Source organism: Tamandua tetradactyla, chromosome 2, assembly GCF_023851605.1.
Source record: "Tamandua tetradactyla isolate mTamTet1 chromosome 2, mTamTet1.pri, whole genome shotgun sequence".
In the NCBI taxonomy this organism is placed as follows: domain Eukaryota; kingdom Metazoa; phylum Chordata; class Mammalia; order Pilosa; family Myrmecophagidae; genus Tamandua; species Tamandua tetradactyla.
The window spans coordinates 97950307-97968184 of NC_135328.1; the positions used below are offsets into that span (position 1 = coordinate 97950307).

Here is a 17878-nt window from a genome sequence, read left to right on the forward strand (position 1 = left end):
CATAACTTCTCATGGGTCACACTTTGTACCTCAGCTTTTGGGGCCTGTTGGGACTTCAGTCTAATTATGAGTCTGGAGGAAAAGTGGGGATGTAGGGGAGGGTCAGGAGAAGAATTAGAAGTATCTTGCAAGCCAATTACCTCAGGGCAGTCCACAGTGCAGTTTCATCTGGTGAAACAGGATTACTCTCTCCAGACAGAGGAGTGAGGGCTGCTTTCAATGAACTCCCCAGAATAAGCTGGCTGCTGAAGTATAGCCGGAAATGCTCTCTTCTGACTGCTAAAGTCATTACTTATTTTTTTAATTGATTGGATGAAACATCTCTCATTGCTGATGATATTCTTCTTAGTTGATTGTAGATGTATTCAGTCATGAATACAATCAACTTACTCATGATTTAAGTCCACGAAATGTCCTCGCAGTAACAGGCCAGTGCTTACTTGACCAGACAACTGATCAGCATTACCTGGCCAAGTGGATGCATAAACCTAATCATCACACCAGCTTATATTTTTAATTCCACACTAAATTTTCTGAAGAAACACCAAACTGTTTTCCACAGGAGCATCATCATTTTATATTCCCATCAACAATGACTGAGTGTTCCTATTTCTCTACGTCCTCTCCAGTGCTTTTTTTCCATTTTTTGAATAATAGCCATTCTAGTGGATGTGAGTGGTATCACATGGTTTTGACTTGCATTTTCCTAATGGCTAATGATGATGAACCTCTCTTCATGTGCTTATTAGCTATATGTCTGTCTTCTTTGGAGAAATGTCTGTTCACGTCTTTTGCCCATTTTAAAATTGGCTTATTTACCTTTGTTTTTGAGTTGTAGGATTTCTTTTTATATTCTGGATATTAAACCCTTCTCAGACATGTGGTTTCCAAATATTTTTACTTTCATAATGAAGTTCTTTGATGCACAAAAGTTCTTTATTTTTATTAAGTTCCATTCCTCTATTTTTTCTTGCAGCTCTGTTATTTATTCATGTTCAGGAGGTAAGAAATCAGGTTAGCACTAAGATTATTACTAGCAAGTAGAAGCCATGATTGTCATTTTATTGCTGAAGAAGACACACAAAAAATGTGTTTGCTAGTATTTAAAGCCAGTCGTAGCTCAGACATCAGTATTTGGAGTTCCAATTTTCCTCACTTTTTTTTTTTTTTTTTGAGAGAAGGAAGGAAGGAAGGAAGGAAGAAAGGGAAACATCTTTAAACATTTTCTTGTTTTATTGTATTCTGTTTCTCCGTTTTTTGTTACATGGGCTGGGGCCGGGAATCGAACCGAGGTCCTCCGGCATAGCAGGCAAGCACTTTGCCCGCTGAGCCACCGCGGCCCCCCCACAATTTTCCTCACTTTTTTCCTTGCATTTTTTCCACAAGAAATCTGTAAATATAAAAAGAGTGAAAATTAAAAAAACTTGTTTTTTAATTTACATGGTATTATTATATAACAGCTTTTAAAATATATATATATATATATACAAGTATATATATTTAGACCACATTCTAATGTACATTGCTATTTCATATTCAGTAGAGGAATATTCATATCATAAAATTTTACAACTAGAAAGACTGTGGATGAATCTATCAATTAATTCACTAATTCACAAATTATCACTTACAAGCCTTCTCTTCAGTGTATGAGCATTTACCAATGGCTTACCATATGCCAGGCACTATTCTAGATGATACTAAGGGCAAAGCAATTAACGATATATATTCTCTGACTTCCCAGAACTCATGATCTAAGAGTGGAACACACATAAAGAAGGAAAGAGGAAGCCTGAGTTCCATGTGACAGTGTTAGAACAGTTTTGCTATACTCTATGACAGTGAGGAAGTACCGAGAGGAAATGATTTATTCTTTGGACAAGGGTTGTGGCAGAGAGATTGGTGCTGAGGAAGAATGACTTTACAAATGCAGTGGCATTGGAACCAGGTCTTAAAGGACAAGTAGACATTAGGCAGAAGTGAGGGTATTCAGAATATTCAGGCAGAAGGCACACTATACGCAAAGGCAGAGACACCACTTCCCATCCTGGTAATTAAAATTATGAATGGAGTCCTAGGACACTGAATGAAGTAGAAAGAAATGAAACTTCAAAGATCAGCAGGGCCTGGGTGAGTGTCATGTCAAAGAATTTAGACTTTGTTGCAGAACCTGTTGAAATCACCAAAAGGTGCATGTCTGCCTATACATATGTCCGTGTGTAAGCTTTTTATTTCTGTGTCCAGGTTATTGTCTCCGGTGGACCTGGCAGTCAACAGTGAGGATGCTGCTTATGCCCAGGAGAGAATGGGGCTGAAGGTGGTGATGATTATTTCTCCTAAATCTGGTCACTACCATACCACCTCCCTCAAACTGAGCAAACACATTAAACTATAATGAAGACAGAAATAGCTTTTCACTGAAGAATTCAGACAATTTTACGAAGTTATAATTCATTAAGAGGAGGGGAGTTTTGGAGGGGGGACAGAGAGTCAAGTGCTGGTCCTCTTGTCTGGTTACTTCTGCTCACTGGAGTGCCCATGTGGATTTGGTCATTGCCTCATTCCCAACTCCCAGCTCTCTCCCTGCACTTTCCTCTGGTCTTTGAATTTATTTACTTCTCCCTAAAGAAAGAATCAATTGCCTATCCTTTCGCTGGTTCTTATGCCTAGTCAATTTCTCAGGCATCTTCTAAATCCACTAAATGTTGTACCTGCAGAGGGAAAAGCTTGGCTCTGATCCATGCCTGGGGGTTCAGTGGTGGGCTTATATTCTGGGTAGCAGGTAGCATTCTTCACCTGTAAAATAGGATCAATAGTGGTACCTTTTCCCAGGATCACTATAAAGATAAAATAATGTAAAGCCCTAATGGTAAGTGTACTACTTTCAATCTGTTGTATACCCCAGAAAAGCCAAGTTCATTAATCCTCATTCATTATTGCTGGGTGGGAGCTTCTTGATTGTTTCCATGGAGAAATGACCCATCAATTTTGATTAGATGGTTTCCATGGAGATGTGTCTCCACCCATTCAAGGTGGGGTTGCTTACTGGAACCCTTTAAGAGGGAACCATTTTGGATAAAGTTTTAGAGCCACGAGAGCCCACACAGCCAGAGACCTTTGGAGATGAAGAAGGAAAATGCCTCAGGAAAATCTTCATGAGATAAGAAGCCTGTAGAGAAAGTTAACAGACATCACCATTTTCACCATGTGCCTTTCCAGTTGAGATAGAAACTCTGAACATCGTTGGCCTTCTTGAGCCAAGGTATCTTTTTCTGGATGCCTTAGATTGGACATTCTCACAGCCTGGCCTTAATTTGGACATTTTTACAGCCTTACCACTGCAAACTTGCAACTCAAAAAATTCCCTTTTTAAAAGCCATTCCGTCTCTGGTATATTGCATTTCAGCAGCTTGCAAACTAGAACAGTAAGTGACAAGTAACTATTACTATTATTATCCTTACCTATTATCATTACTAGAAGTCCAAATAAAAGTGGCTTAACACCTAAGTTTATAACCCAAGTAAATCAGAGGAAGGAGGTCCAGGATTAGCAACTCTCAGGTTCTTTCAGTCCCTCCACTCTGCCAGTCTCAGTGCATTGGCCTTTCATTGTCATCCTTTCACCTTTGGCTGCAGGATGGCTCTCGTGATTCCAAGCAGCCACAGCACTTGCCAGCACCCCACAGAGGAAGAAAGGAGAAGGCCATGTCTATCTCTTTATGATGCTCCACCCTTCTCAGAAGCCCTCTAGGAAACTTGCCTTTCAAGCTCACTGGCCAGAAATTGGTATATGCTCCTCCTCAGTTGCCAGCAAAGCTGGGAGAGAACATCTAGCAGAGAAGATTGGATAAGCATGGTTGGTTTAGAACTATTCTGATACGTTCTTTTGTGTTGCCCAAGCAAAACGGGGACAGAGGGGCAAATCACCATTGGACACACAGTGAACAAAGCCTGTCATATCCATTTTACTGAGATGATTAAATAAGATAATGCATATAAAGCACAGAGCAAACTGCTGGACATTGTGTACACTCAGAACAGGTGAGCTCTGATTTTCATTCCTATTCTACATTTGTGTTGCTTTATGGCCAAAGAAATTGTTTTTTAAATGTTTATTATTATTTCCTCTTGACAGTTTCCCAAAAGTGGAATTTGCTAGGTCAAAAGTTATATTAAACTCCTGCCAAAAATGTCTGAATCTAATCATGAGGAAATAGTAGACAAACCTAAATTGAGGGATACTGTATTAAGCAACCGCATGTATTCTTTAAAATGTCATCACCAGCGGTACAAGGTTGGCTCAGTGGTAGAATTCTTGCCTGCTTTGAGGCAGACCTGGGTTTGATTCCTGGCCCCTGCACTTGCCAAAAAAAGAAAGAGTCATCACCATGAACGGCAAAGAAAGGCTGAGGAATGGGTACAGATTAAAGGAGACTGAAGAGACATGGCAACTCGAGGCAATGAGGATGAGGATGCTGGAATGGATCCTAGATCAGGAAAAACTATGCTATAAAGAACACTACCGAGACAATTGCCAAATCTGCATTTGGACTGTATATTTGATAGTAGTGTATCAAAGTTATATTTTCTGATCTTTAGACTTAAATTGTGGTTATATAAAATAATATTCTTAGGAAATACATACGGAAGTATTTAGAGTCAAGGGACATGATGTCTGCAACTTATTCTCAAATGGTCAGTCCTGGTAATGATGATGATATTGATAACATGAAAATGACTAAATAAAAATAACAAAATAATAAAATGATCTAGATGAAGAGTATGCAGAAGTTCATGCTCCATAAATATGAAATCTTTTTCAAAATAGAAAGTTAAAGATACATAAAGTAAAAATTTATAAACATAATTTTGGCTTTTGTTTGTACATGCCGTTTACAAGCAATGTAAAAGACTATTTCACTGCATCCTCATTAGCGTTGTTAGGGATGTATATAACTTCATTCATTTATTTATTCATTCAAAAAGTATTTAATGAGCACCTGCTATGTGCCAGGCATTGTGCTAGGTTATAGATACATCCCATGAATAAGTAGATACATCCCATGAATAACATGAACATTGCCACTGTCCTAAGGAACTTATAGTCTAGTATAGTTGGAGTTTAGGTAAGTGAATAAGTAATTTCTATACAGGGTAATTGCCGCATTGATAGGTCAAACAGGATTCTATAAATGCTTATAGGAACACACGGATCCTTGGGAGGTCATGGGATCTATCCCAAGGTAGTGACGACCAGGAAGGGTAGGAGGTAGCCAAGCACAGGTTAGAAAGGAAGGTGGCCCCGACATTTGTGAAGGCTAAAGCAACTGGGTGCCCTTCATTGACCTAGGGCATATAGGAGAGGGGATAGATTGGAAGACGAGAAGGGGAGATAATGAAATGGGGTCATGGAAATGAACACTCAAGAAACCCTGGAAAGAAGTCATCATGAAGGCAATATAACGTGGTAGAAAGGGTATTGGCTCAGGTGTCAGGCCAATTTAGATTCAAACCCTAGTTTTACCAGTTAATAGATGTGTGTGAACGTAAACAAAACCTTTAACATTTCAGACCCCATTTTCCCCTTCATAATATAGGGATAATAATGTGGACATTACAGGACCACAGGGAAGATTAAATGAGATGATGCATGTAAAATGCCTAGACTAGAGCCTAACACATCTTGAGCACTTAAAATCTGGAGGTTTGTAATTATGGAAGGAAATCAGGGGAGTGGGTCAGTAATAACCTGGAACCATAGTATTAAAGACTAAAGCCGGGCAGGCCACGGTGGTTCAGCAGGCAAGAATGCTTGACTGCCATGCCAGAGGACCCGGGTTCGATTCCCAGTGCCTGCCCATGTGAAAAATAAATAAGACTAAAGCCATGAAGATAGGAAGAGTTTCATGGGATTCCTTTGACTATAGTTAAACCAGTAACAGTTTCCTGTTCAGTTGACAAATGAGCCATAGAAGTGAATGAACCTGTGGTTTCTCAGATAAAATCAAGTGTCAGAGTGGTAATTTTTGTTCCTGGATACTGTTGCTGACCAATTACACTGAGTATAGGAATAGTCAATAACAAAATGATAAGGCAGGCCTGTTTGTCTTCAAACACTCCTACGTCAGCTTTTAATTCCCTTGTGAAAGTGAAAAATAGACTTCTGATTAGAGGTGATGGGTTGAATTTATATGCTTACTTTGGCTCTCTCTTGAACCAATAATAAAATGACAGTAGAGGGATTTTTTTATAGGCATAAACCCACAATGACAGAGATAAGAAGGGCAGAGGCGAACAACAAAATTTCAGAATAAAGAGACCATATAGACAAGAAGCAACTTATTTAATAGACCAGAGAAAGATGATCCCTAAATTTTCCTTGGGGAAAGCTGGACATACCTGATGATACCATAGACCTCTCAAAAGGCTTAGAAATGCCAGCTACCTCTGGAAATCGGGATAGAATTGGAGCTGAAAACAGGATTGGGTTATAAATCTCTTAAAGAAGTGGTCAGATATCTAGAGCCTCTCTCCAAATTCTGTATAGCCAAGTAACTGCTGTTCTCTCTTCCTGCCAGAGCTACTTTCTGGGGAACACTTAGCCCATTTAGGGATGGGTTCTACTGTAAACAGAGGGGGCAGCTTCAATGAACATTAATGGAAACATTTATAACCCGGTGAAATTCCAAGTCTTTTATCCCCATTCTAATCCCAGAACATGGGAGTTTGGAAAGTTCTTCTCTGGGGTATCTGACTACCTCATGAGGAAAGATATGAAGGTACTAACTACAAGAGTACCCCAGCCAGTTGATCTGGTACTGAAGCCCATGATCAATAAGCCTCACCCATGATCAATAAGCCTCACCCATGGGATCAGAACTTCTAAGGAGACTTTCAGCGCCTTATTCCTAAATATAAGCAGACAACCAAAGATGATCAGTCATCTAAGGAAAACCATCAACATGAAAGATAACAACCAACACACACACACACACACACACACACACACACACACACACACACACACACACACAAAGCAATTGAAGAAAGTGAGACTATGCTGAGAGAAGAATCCTTAAAAAATCCAATAACTGTCATTAATATCCACAGAGGGATGAATGAAATAAGAATCTTATTTCCACATGAAATAAGAATATCTTGTTATTTTAAAAAGGAACATTCAGGGGGAAAAGGGACTCTGGAAAATATTAAGAATATGATAGTTAAAATGAAAAATTCTAAGAAAGTTTGGATGATAAAATTGACCAATCTCCCAGAAAGTAGAAGAGGAGTTTTACAATGAGACACAGAGCTATTTTATTGTCAATAAAATAAAATTTTATTGACAATTTTATGGCATGTGAACCTCATCTGTTCCTGATTACATCTGCAGTCAGCTAAGAGGCGTGCCTGCTGCAATGAATGATGTTTGAGTTAATTGGCTGGTGCTTAAATGAGAGAGCTCGACAATGTAGCACAGCCCAAGCAGCTCAGCATACCTCATCTCAGCACTCGCAGCTCAGCCCAGGCCTTTGGAGGTACAGAAAGAAATCACCCCAGGGAAAGTTGTTGGAATCCAGAGGCCTGGAGAGAAGGCCGGCAGAGATCATCCTGTACCTTCCCACATCCCTCAGTTGAAAGTTAACTGTCTTTCCTCCGAAGAACTAACAAAATAAATCCCCTTTTATTAAAAGCCAATCCATCTCTGGTGTGTTGCATTCCGGCAGCTAGCAAATTAGAACACTCCCCAAAGGAATTTGAGTGGAATAACTTGTCATTTCTAGTCTGCGACAGTTAAGAGTGATTGTACCTTCTGTACTCTCTCACTATCCCATCTGATAACTGAAATGAAGTACTCCTACCTATAGAGTTGCCAGATAGAAGTAACCTTGTGTAATAGTTGCCTGGCTTGCATTGGTCCATGATATAGTGAGAAATAAACTTCTCATATATTATGCAACTGAGATTTCAGGATATTTGTTATTGCAGTATAGCCTAGCATGGCCTATTAAAGCAAATTCTAATGCCCAAGGAGCTGAAATGAGTTAAGCAGTCTTGGCATGATTGAATAAGAAATGGGAACCTGGCAAACTGAAGAATATATCCTGCATCTAAAGTGGGCTGCTTTAGTTCACCACTTAGCTCCAGCTATGAAACTTGGGTCCCATATCATCAGATCTAAGGAATTTTTAAAGACAAACCAGATATATACATTTTTAAAAATGAAAATGTCCTGATTATACAAAAACACATTATACATCATACAAAAAGCATATTTGTAGGCTACATTTAGCCTGTATGCTGCCAGTTGACAGCCCTAAAATGATGCTTTCTCATGTTTATTTAGAGGGTATGGGTAAGACATAATGCCCCAGAAATTATATTGCATTGGGTCAGTACAATTGGCTCTGGTTGAAAATAATTTAAAGCAGCAAACCAAAGCGTGAAGACATACAACTAACAAAGCAAAGCAAAGCAAAACAGAACAAAGAAAGAAAATCTCTAGACCTTAACATTTTCCTGAGGCATGTTGACATGATAAAATCAAAATTACTTAGTGCTTAGAAGAGACCAAGGATTATGCCTTTGACATTTTCAAAGAGAGAATTTAATTGGAATGACTTTTACAAATTAATCAAAGATTTAAGGCCACTGGATAGTTCAGGTCCTGCTAATATCAGAATATCTAAAGCAAATGTTTAACCTGATACAATGATTCATCATTTCTCTTGACTTTGAGGCTGGGCCAGTGTCCTGTGTCATATGCCAAACAATGTGACAGAAATTGGTCTTCTGATTCCTAAGCTATCTATTGTCCATTCACTTGCAGATCAAGAGAAGTAAAAAAGTCAAGCAAGTAAGTAAAAATGAGAAAAAAATTTAATGTGTCATGTAAATTTAAGTAGGAAACAAAGATAGAATGCACAAGAGGTGGCCTGAGGCCTGAAGTGGAGAGGCAGCTGATTGGAAAGACACAAAGGAGTTTTGAGGGATGGGGAATTGTTCTAAGACTGGATTATGGTGATTGTTACACAACTGTATAAATGCATTAAAATTTGTTATTAGTAGACATAAAACGAGTGAATTCTATGCTAGGTAAGTTATGCTTCAATAAGCTATAGTTTTTAAAAAGAGTGATGGGTGGATGATAAAATTAGTAGACCTAAGTATGACGAGAACAAGATACTTACATGGTCCCAGAGGATTTCCCTGCAGCTACTTATTAACTCCAAGTAGAGAAACAGTAAATTTACAGTGGAGATGCCACTTTAACCAAGTGATCAGTTAATGTTATCAGTAGAGGGATGTAGGTACATTCCGTCCTCCCTGAAGTGAGGCACAGAGAAGGACAAGACATCAATTTTTAGTATTCCCTCCAAAACTGCTAAACCCATATTTAATTATAAAGTAACAGACAAACCCAAGTTGAGAGACATTCTACAATATAACTGACAAGTGCTCTTCAGAAGTATCAAGATCATGAAAGGTAAAGACTGAGGAACGTCCCTGATTAAAGTAGGCTAAGAAGTGACAAATAAATGCAATGTGGGATTATGGATTGGATGCTGGTCCAAATAAATGGACTTCAGTGAGACAAATGGTCCAATTTGAACAAGATCTCTAGAATAGTTAATAGTATTGCATCAATATTAATTTCCTGTTAATTGTACTGAAATTATGCAAGATATTATTAGAGGAAGCAGGATTAAAGGTACATGGGAATCTCTGAACTATGTTTGCAACATTTGTAAGTTGAAATAGTTTCAAAATGAAAAATGAAAAATTAAAGGAAGTTTTCTTTTCATTTGGGAAAATGGCAATGAGTTAATAACAAGAAATTAGTGGTAGAGTGATGACCAAAATTCTGCCTGTTGTTCAGGAAAGCAACAAGTAAGAAAATAATTTAACGTACAGGAATAGTTAAGTGAAGTCATAAAAAAATATAATATTAACCATTTTTTTCCTTTCCTCCTCTCCAAAGGAAACCATACTGTACATAGTACTCTGCATTTTTCTTTTTCTACTCAATATATCTTTACAAGACTCTATTGTATTTCTGAAGTAAAGCATCCAACTCTAAAATTTGGATTCAGCTTTGCTAAATGTGAAAAGAGAAATTGTAGGTCACAATGGTATTTGATGACAAGGGAAAGACAGAATCTTACTGGCCAAGAGCTTTTAGAATTCAAAGTACTGTTCTGGTTATTATTCTACTCAGTAAAGACAGCGACGTGAGTGTTTACATTCTGGTGACAACAGGAACACAACCAGCAAAAAGCACTGGCCAGATAGGGCAAAGTTCAATGTACATTCTGTTTCTATCAAATTTGTCATGTGTGCAGTGTTTCTAGTTTTAATAAATTAATTTTCTCTTCAGTGTTTACTGAGAAAAGCCTTTCCAGGAGAGTCAATTGTTAACTTCAAAGTTTTAATTTAACCTCCCAGGATTATGTAACCATTAACTTTAAAACATGTAATGACCACAAAGCTTATATAACATGTTCCTTAAAGGAAATCATAATTTAACCTATAGCATATGAATGTTTTAGGAAATTAAATGCTCTCCCTTGAGCTGTAGATGAACTCGGCATACATGATCAAAAAACAACCATTTCACAAGTGGGGTAGATTCTTTTTGGAAATCAGAATGCCTCATTCAGACTCACTTGGTCTGTTTGTTTTCTTATCAGCTGTTCAAAATAAGGTGTTTCTGGCAGTTTCCTACCTACGTACAATGCAAAGCCTTACTCTCCCATAATATTCTAACATATGAATGAGCAAAAATAATAAGCTAGTCTTCCATAAGTGGAAATACCTCAAAAAATCAAATAGAATTACCATATGCCCTAGCAATCCCACTTCTAGGTATATATCTAAAAGAATTGAAAGTAGGGACTCAAACATACTTCTGCACTGATGTTCATAGTGGCAATATTTTGCTGCCAAAAGGTGACAGCAACCCAGTATCCATAAGCAGATTAATGGATAAACAAAATGTGGTATATACCTAAAATGGAATACTACTCAGCTGTAAAAAGGAATGAAATTCTGTTACAAGCTACAACATAGATGAAATTTGAAGATATCATGTTGAGTGAATGATTTCATTTATATGAAATAATGAGAATATGCAAATCCATACAGACAAAAAGTATATTACAAGTTACCAAAGGTGGCAGAAGGAGGGACTGGGGTGTTGATATCTAATGACTACTGAGCTTCTGTTAGGGATGATTGAAACACCACGGTAATGGATTGTGGTGATGGTGGCAGCACAACATTGTGAATGTAAAAAATATCACAGGTTGTTTACTTGAAAGTGGTTAAAATGGGAAATTTTATGTTGTATTTAATTAATCACAATCATTTTTAAGATGCAATATGTAAACTCATTTTTCTCTGAGTAGCAATTCAGAAATGAGTTTTAATCCATGTATTGTACATTGCTGTCAAATACCCAATATCCACAATTAAATTATTAAAGTAAATATATAAATTTATGCATAGCAAACACAGATTCCAAAACATGAGCTTCTTATAAAATAAATATAGTATTTTATTTATAATCAAATACACAGAAATAGGTAATAAAATACACAGAATCACTTTAATTTTAAGTAATCAAGACTGCTAACAATAAGTTAATATTAAAATAAATTTGTTTTAAATCTCAAAATTTCTACAACTGAACTAATCTAATGTAATAAGAAAAACTAACAGCTTTAACATATCAAACTAGAATAGGAATAAAGTTTATTATTTAAAGTATAAGCTATAGCTTATATGAGTATGCTTTTATATTTGTTGAGAACCTGTTGAATTTACCTTTTGAGTAGGTTTTGGAGAGGTGTCTAATCATTCTCCATGTCCCTTACAATGATATGATGAAATAACTTATATCTCTACTCAAGAATACTATGGTCTAAGTGGTTAAAAAATGAATGACACAGTTCTAACTCTTGTGAGAAGAAAACATTGTTAGTGTGTATTGTTAAGTGAGTGAAGCAAGTTCCTGAACAATGCTCATTTGTATGTTTCTGTTATATTAAAAACAAAAACCAAACATGTACACAAATGCATAGAAAAATGCTTTCTAATATGGCGGTGGCAGCAATAGTATTAGACAAAAAATAATTCTGGACCAACGTCCATTAAATTGCTCACAATTACATAATATCAGTGAAGAGGAGTGAGGCTAAGGGTGGTGAATGGGTCCTTCATTTTTACCCTACTGTACTGTTCAGAAGCTTTCTAATGGGAATATATTCATGTATTGTTCATATAATTTTTAAAATAGACAAAATACCATATTGGTTAGATTATTGGTTAGGATTAAACAGAGGTTTAAACCGGATAGAAATTCACTTCCCTCTTCTGTAGCTCTTTTCCATGTAGTCCATACTCAGAACACAGGCTGCTTCCAGATACTTGCTTCACCACCTCTAGGACGTGGCTCTCGTCCTGGATAACCAAGAGGCACTCCAGCCATCACCTCTGCCTCCCAGGCAGCAGGAAGAAGGAAGAAATGAGGAAGGAAGGAAGGTTCCACAAAACTGCCAGGTCCCACTTCTGCATAATTCCTATGGTCCAGCACTTCATGCTATGGCTGTACCTGCTTCAAGGCAGACCAGGAAGCATGGTCTTTATCTCCGGAGGTCAGGTATCTAGCAAAAATCAGGGGTTCTGTTATGATTATAGACAGGGAGGATGGGCAAAAGAGCCCTTGATTCAGGAACTTTCAAATTATTATAGACATCAGTCTGGAAGGACTGCTAAAACAATGCAAAAGTCATATGTTTGAGTAAGAGTGCAAAGGATGTTGAACTTGAAGAGAATCCCCTAAAGAAAGATAATGTGATTGAGACAGAGATAGAGAAGTGGCTGGGATGACCAGAAAATACATACTGCCATGTATTTGGGGCCACCTATTGTGAGTCTCAAGAGCAGAAACTAAGCATTAAAGTAAGAAGAAAAAATTAACCAATCCAAGAGAAGAATTCATGAATCTTTCTCCTTAAGTGAAATTCTGGTTCCTAATTGAGAGGCAGAGATATTGGGACTGGTCTTGAACAAAGGAGATTTGGGCTTTGTCGATGGCACCATGTTTTAGTTTCCTAGGCTGCTCAAGCAAACACGAAGAAATGGTTTGGCTTCAACATTGGGAATTTATTCACTCATGGTTCTGAGACCAGGAAAATGTCCCAATCAAGCCATCGTAAAGGTGATGCTTTCTCCCCAGAGACTATGGCATGGCATTCTGGGTCTGGATGCTGGTGAACCTTGCTCCCTCTGTCACATGGCACGGCCCATGGTTGTGTCTTCTGGGTTCTTTCTTCTCTTCTGTGGCTTTCTCTCTGCCCAGTAATAGAATTAAGACCCATCCTACTTGAAGTGGGTCACCCTTGACCTGAAGTAACCTTTTCAAAAGGTCCTCTTTTAATGGGTTCACGTCCACAGGAATGGATTAGATTTAAGAATGTGTTTTTTCTGGGGTACTTACAGCTTCAAAACACCACACATTGTATTTTACTTAAATGCAATTAAACACCCTTTGAGGGAATTTGGAAGAATAGCAAAAGGAAGGAAGAATGTAATATTTCACCTGTTTTAGCAACTTAGATTCATATTATGTAAATCTATTATTATATTTAATTATCAACAGATGCCAGTGGATTGTGGATTAAACTTCCTTAATACTATAAAAGTTAGAAAGTGAAATGTAAAGCCACAAATATCAGTTTCAAATTTCTATTGACAACAGAAGAGGATTTTTTAAACTGTCTCCTAAACTATTACAACAAAAGTCATTGCACAAGTATTCTTTTTATGTTTGCTCAATCCCTACTCCTTGCCTGCCAGTACATTTTAGAGTGAATAGTTTACCACTCAAGTTGGCTAGTCTGTGGGCTTTGCGTAGTGTTTTCTTTTGTGAGAAGATAATTTACAAGTGGTTGCACTGTAAGTTTAGTCTTATTAATAGCATGGCTTCACTCCCTAAGTAATGAATTTAGTCAATGTTACCAAAAGTCTTTAAATTAAAGACACACTGCTAAAACATTGGAAAGCCACCTTCAATTTTCTGAGAATGGAATGTTATTTCATATTTTCTTAAAGTGGTTGTATAACTTAACAGAGGAACATATCCTGCTTTGAATATTGATTTTCTACCATAACTAAAGTGGTCACAGGAACAGAAGTCATTGGCCTCTGGCCTACCAGAAATGTTCCTGATAAATTCCTGTATACCTAAAGAAAAACAGCAAATAAATCTAAAAACATTAAGCTTTCAAGTTTTCATTCATTTGTTCATTTGTTTTTACTTCAGCTAGATAAGAGGAACTGGGTTAATTTTGAAACCCTCCATTTCCTTTCCTCTACTGCTGGCCTGTAGGGGTTCTTGCCTCTGCAGGAAGTTGCGAAAATGAGAGAAAGGAAAAAAAACCCAAAACCCACTTGGCATTATTTTAAGCTTCCCTTTGATTTGGAAATAGCTATAGTCCTTATGTTTGCTCATTGACTCCCTTTTCAAAGGAGAAAAAAATGGAGCAAAGGGGATTATTAGTAGGGTAAGTGCCAAAGGACAGATCTCAGGGTTATTGCCATGAAGCTAAGCTGTAAAGTCCAGGCAGCTTGAGAGCTTTTCTGCTCTGCACTGCTCCCCTTGAGGATGCCTCCTGCCACAGTGCACAGACTCACGTGCTGCCCACATGAGTCTCTCCAAGACCAGGGAGCACTGCTCTTGGAGAAATAAAGCTTCTTAGCTTCAGACCTTCCTATTAGTAAGTGGTAACTGTGCTACCTAAACTTTTGGAGGAAGGGAGTTCGGTCATTGCAATGGTGAACGATTCACAAACTGAGTTTAAAATGGTAAGGATGATCTATTTTTGCAACATGTCATTTAATTCAGTTTAGGAAGTCAGTATACCATATGAGTTTCGAGCTAGAGTTGGCATACGACGGGCCACAGCTTCTTTAAAAAAAAACACACGTTTTTTATTGTGAAATACAACACATATATACAAAGAAAAGAAGGAAAAAGCAATAATTTTCAAAGTACACTTCAACAGTAGTTATAGAACAGATTTCAGAGTTTTTTATGGGTTACCACTCCACTATTTCAGATTTTTCCTTCTAGTTGCTCCAGAACACTGGAGGCTAGAAGGTGTATTAATAGAGTGATTCAGCGGTTATACTCGTTAAATCCTATTTTCTCTGTTTTACCTCCTCCTTCTTCTTTGATCCTTTTCCCAGTCTATGGGAATCTTCAGGCAAAGTCTGTTCTGACTTTTCCATGTTGAGAAGAAGTGTTGATACTAAAGGATAGGAGATGTAATTACTTGATAATGTTGGAGAGGCTGGTCCCTCTGGGTTTTATTTATCTGGCCTAGAAACACTCTGGAAATTATAGGTTCCAGGAAAGCAAACTGAGTGCATGAAACTTTTATAGAGTCTCAGTTTGAGCTTTAGGCTTTCTTAAGAGTCAACAGGAGTGATGTTGGTTGGGGTTTAGCAAACCTGGCAAATAGCACTGTTTAATTGAAACTTGGATAAGAGTAGCTCTAGAATAGCTTCTTGACTTTACTTGATCTCAGTCACTGATACCTTATTTTACTACACTTCTTTTCCCCCTTTTGGTAAGGAAGGCATTGTCGATACCATGGTGCCAGGGCCAGACTCATCTCCGGGAGTCACATCCCACATTGTCAGGAGAATTTTACCACTGAATGTTATGGGGAGGGTAATGATATTCCTTGCAGAGGTGTGCTTAGAGAGAGAGAGAGGCCACATCTGAGCAATCAAAGAGGATTCCTGGAAGCAACTCTTGGGCCTTGTTATATATAGGTAGTCTTAGCTTCTTCACTACAGAAATAAGTTTCATAAGGGCAAGCCTCAAAATCAAGGGCTTGGCCTATTATCATGGGAATCCCGTAACAGTTGAGAGGATACCTGGGGTTTACCAGATAGGAAAGTTTAATAGTTCCATATATTTTTTCTTTCCTTCAGACCCTTAAGGGACTCTCCCAATAGTTTTTAATTATCAGACCACCATAGTCTTGAGATGTATCCTTGTATTACTAATTATGCTATATGGAATTACAAGGCCTCATTTCCGTTCTGGACTCCAAAAGTTTGGGTTGTTTAAAGGAGCTATCTAGGCAGGTTGATCTACCTTGTGTGTTACAACAAATTTGGGTTCTAGACATAATAAACCTCTCTGCCTTTGGTCTCATACAGTAGGTGAAGGTCTAGAGTACATACACTATCATCTTTTACCCTGTATTCTGATGTACCTTAATCCCAGCCAAATTGGCTTTGTTTTTATCTCTAATTGAGGCCTGATCTCTTTTTGGTTACTTTAACTGTTATTGTTCATAGTTATGCTAACTTTCAGGGCCGCAGCACGCTGTTTCTGGATCTTCGGTATCATTGAGTTATTCAAAGTTCCAGGGAAATTCCAGTTGATACACAAATACCTCGGTGTCTCAGAATCTAGAAATGCACTTACAACTTCAGACTACGTGTGGCTGTTGTAAGGGCTTACAATCTAGGCTCCAATTTTCTTATAAATATTTTCTGAAAAAGACCGTACCATATTGATTCTTTTGTTTCCAAAGCCTCTTTTGGTACAGCCCACAGGCTAAGAATAGTTTTTACATTTTTGGTAAGTTCAAAAAAATTAAAAGAAGAATAATATTTCATGATGTGAAAATTATATGAAATTCAGACTTCAAAATGTAAGGAAAGTTGTCATTCTTACCTCCCACCCCTCCCTATCATCTTCCAGGTTCAGTCACTGATCTGTCAATATAGATTAGTTTTCCTTTTCTATAATTCTATATAAATGTGATCATATGGCAGGTACCCTTTTTTATTTTTGTCTGCTTTCACTCAATATAATTATTTAAAATTCATCCATGTTGTTGTGTATATCAGTAGTTCATCGCTTTTTGTTGCCAAGTAGTATTCCATTATAATGTTATTCCACAGTTTGTTTATCCATTCACCTGTTGATGGAAATTTAGGTTATTTCCAGGTTTTAGTTTGAATGGAACTACTACAAATATTTATGTACAAGTGTTTGTAAAAATACATGCTGTCATTTCTCTTGGGTAATACCTAAGAGTGGAATGGCTTGATCATGTAGGTACACTGATCATGAAATTTTTCAATATGATTTTTTCTCTTCACTGAGTTTTTAATTGAGATATAATATTATAAAATGTATAATCAGTGGGTCACAGCATCATCATAAAACTGTATATTCATCATTACAATAGATTTTTGAACATTTCATTACTCCAAAAAGACATAAAAATAAGAATAAAATAAACATAAAATTTTAAAAGAACACCCCAAATATCCCATAATCTCCACACCCCCTATTATTTATTTAATTTTTTTAATCTTTTTTTTTTCTTACTCATTGGTCCATACACTGGATAAAAGAGTGTCAGTCACAAGATTTTCACACTCACACATTCACACCTTAAAAGCTCTAGAGTTAATCAATTGTCTTCAAGAATCAAGGCTACTGGATTACAGTTCAACAGTTTCAGGTATTTCCCTCCAGCTACTCCAATACACCAAAAACTGAAAGGGGATATCTACATACTGCAGAAGTATAACCTCCAGAAAGACCTATTGACTGTATTTGAAATCTCTCAGCCACTGAAACTTAATTTTGTTTCAATTATCTTCCCCCTTTTGGTCAAGAAGGATTTGTCTTCCCATTATGTCAAGGCCAGGTTCATCCCCAGAATCAGGTTCCACATTGCCAGGGAGATCTCTAACCCTGGAAGTCATGTCCTGTGTATGCATGGGGGGAGGGCAGTGAGTGCATCTGCAGAACTGGCTTAGCGACAGAGGCCACATCTGA

The 17878-nt window shown here is 37.5% G+C and overlaps 1 protein-coding gene and 1 long non-coding RNA gene across 2 annotated transcripts in view; one reads left to right on the forward strand and one right to left on the reverse strand.

Moving 5' to 3' along the window:
• Nucleotides 1-1349: 1349 nt before the first annotated feature.
• LOC143661248 (uncharacterized) lies at nt 1350-10095 on the reverse strand. The gene is made up of 3 exons (XR_013164463.1): nt 9955-10095; nt 2712-2796; nt 1350-1390 (listed from the first exon to the last, which is right to left on the reverse strand). It is a non-coding gene; the product is annotated as an uncharacterized LOC143661248 (long non-coding RNA).
• A 172-nt stretch (nt 10096-10267) lies between these two features.
• The window catches only part of LOC143673603 (putative COBW domain-containing protein 7), a 66639-nt gene continuing 59028 nt past the window's right edge, over nt 10268-17878 (forward strand). The window contains exon 1 of the mRNA XM_077148352.1: nt 10268-10287. The gene's annotated coding sequence lies outside the window, so the exon portion shown is untranslated. The remainder of the gene's footprint in view (nt 10288-17878) is intronic.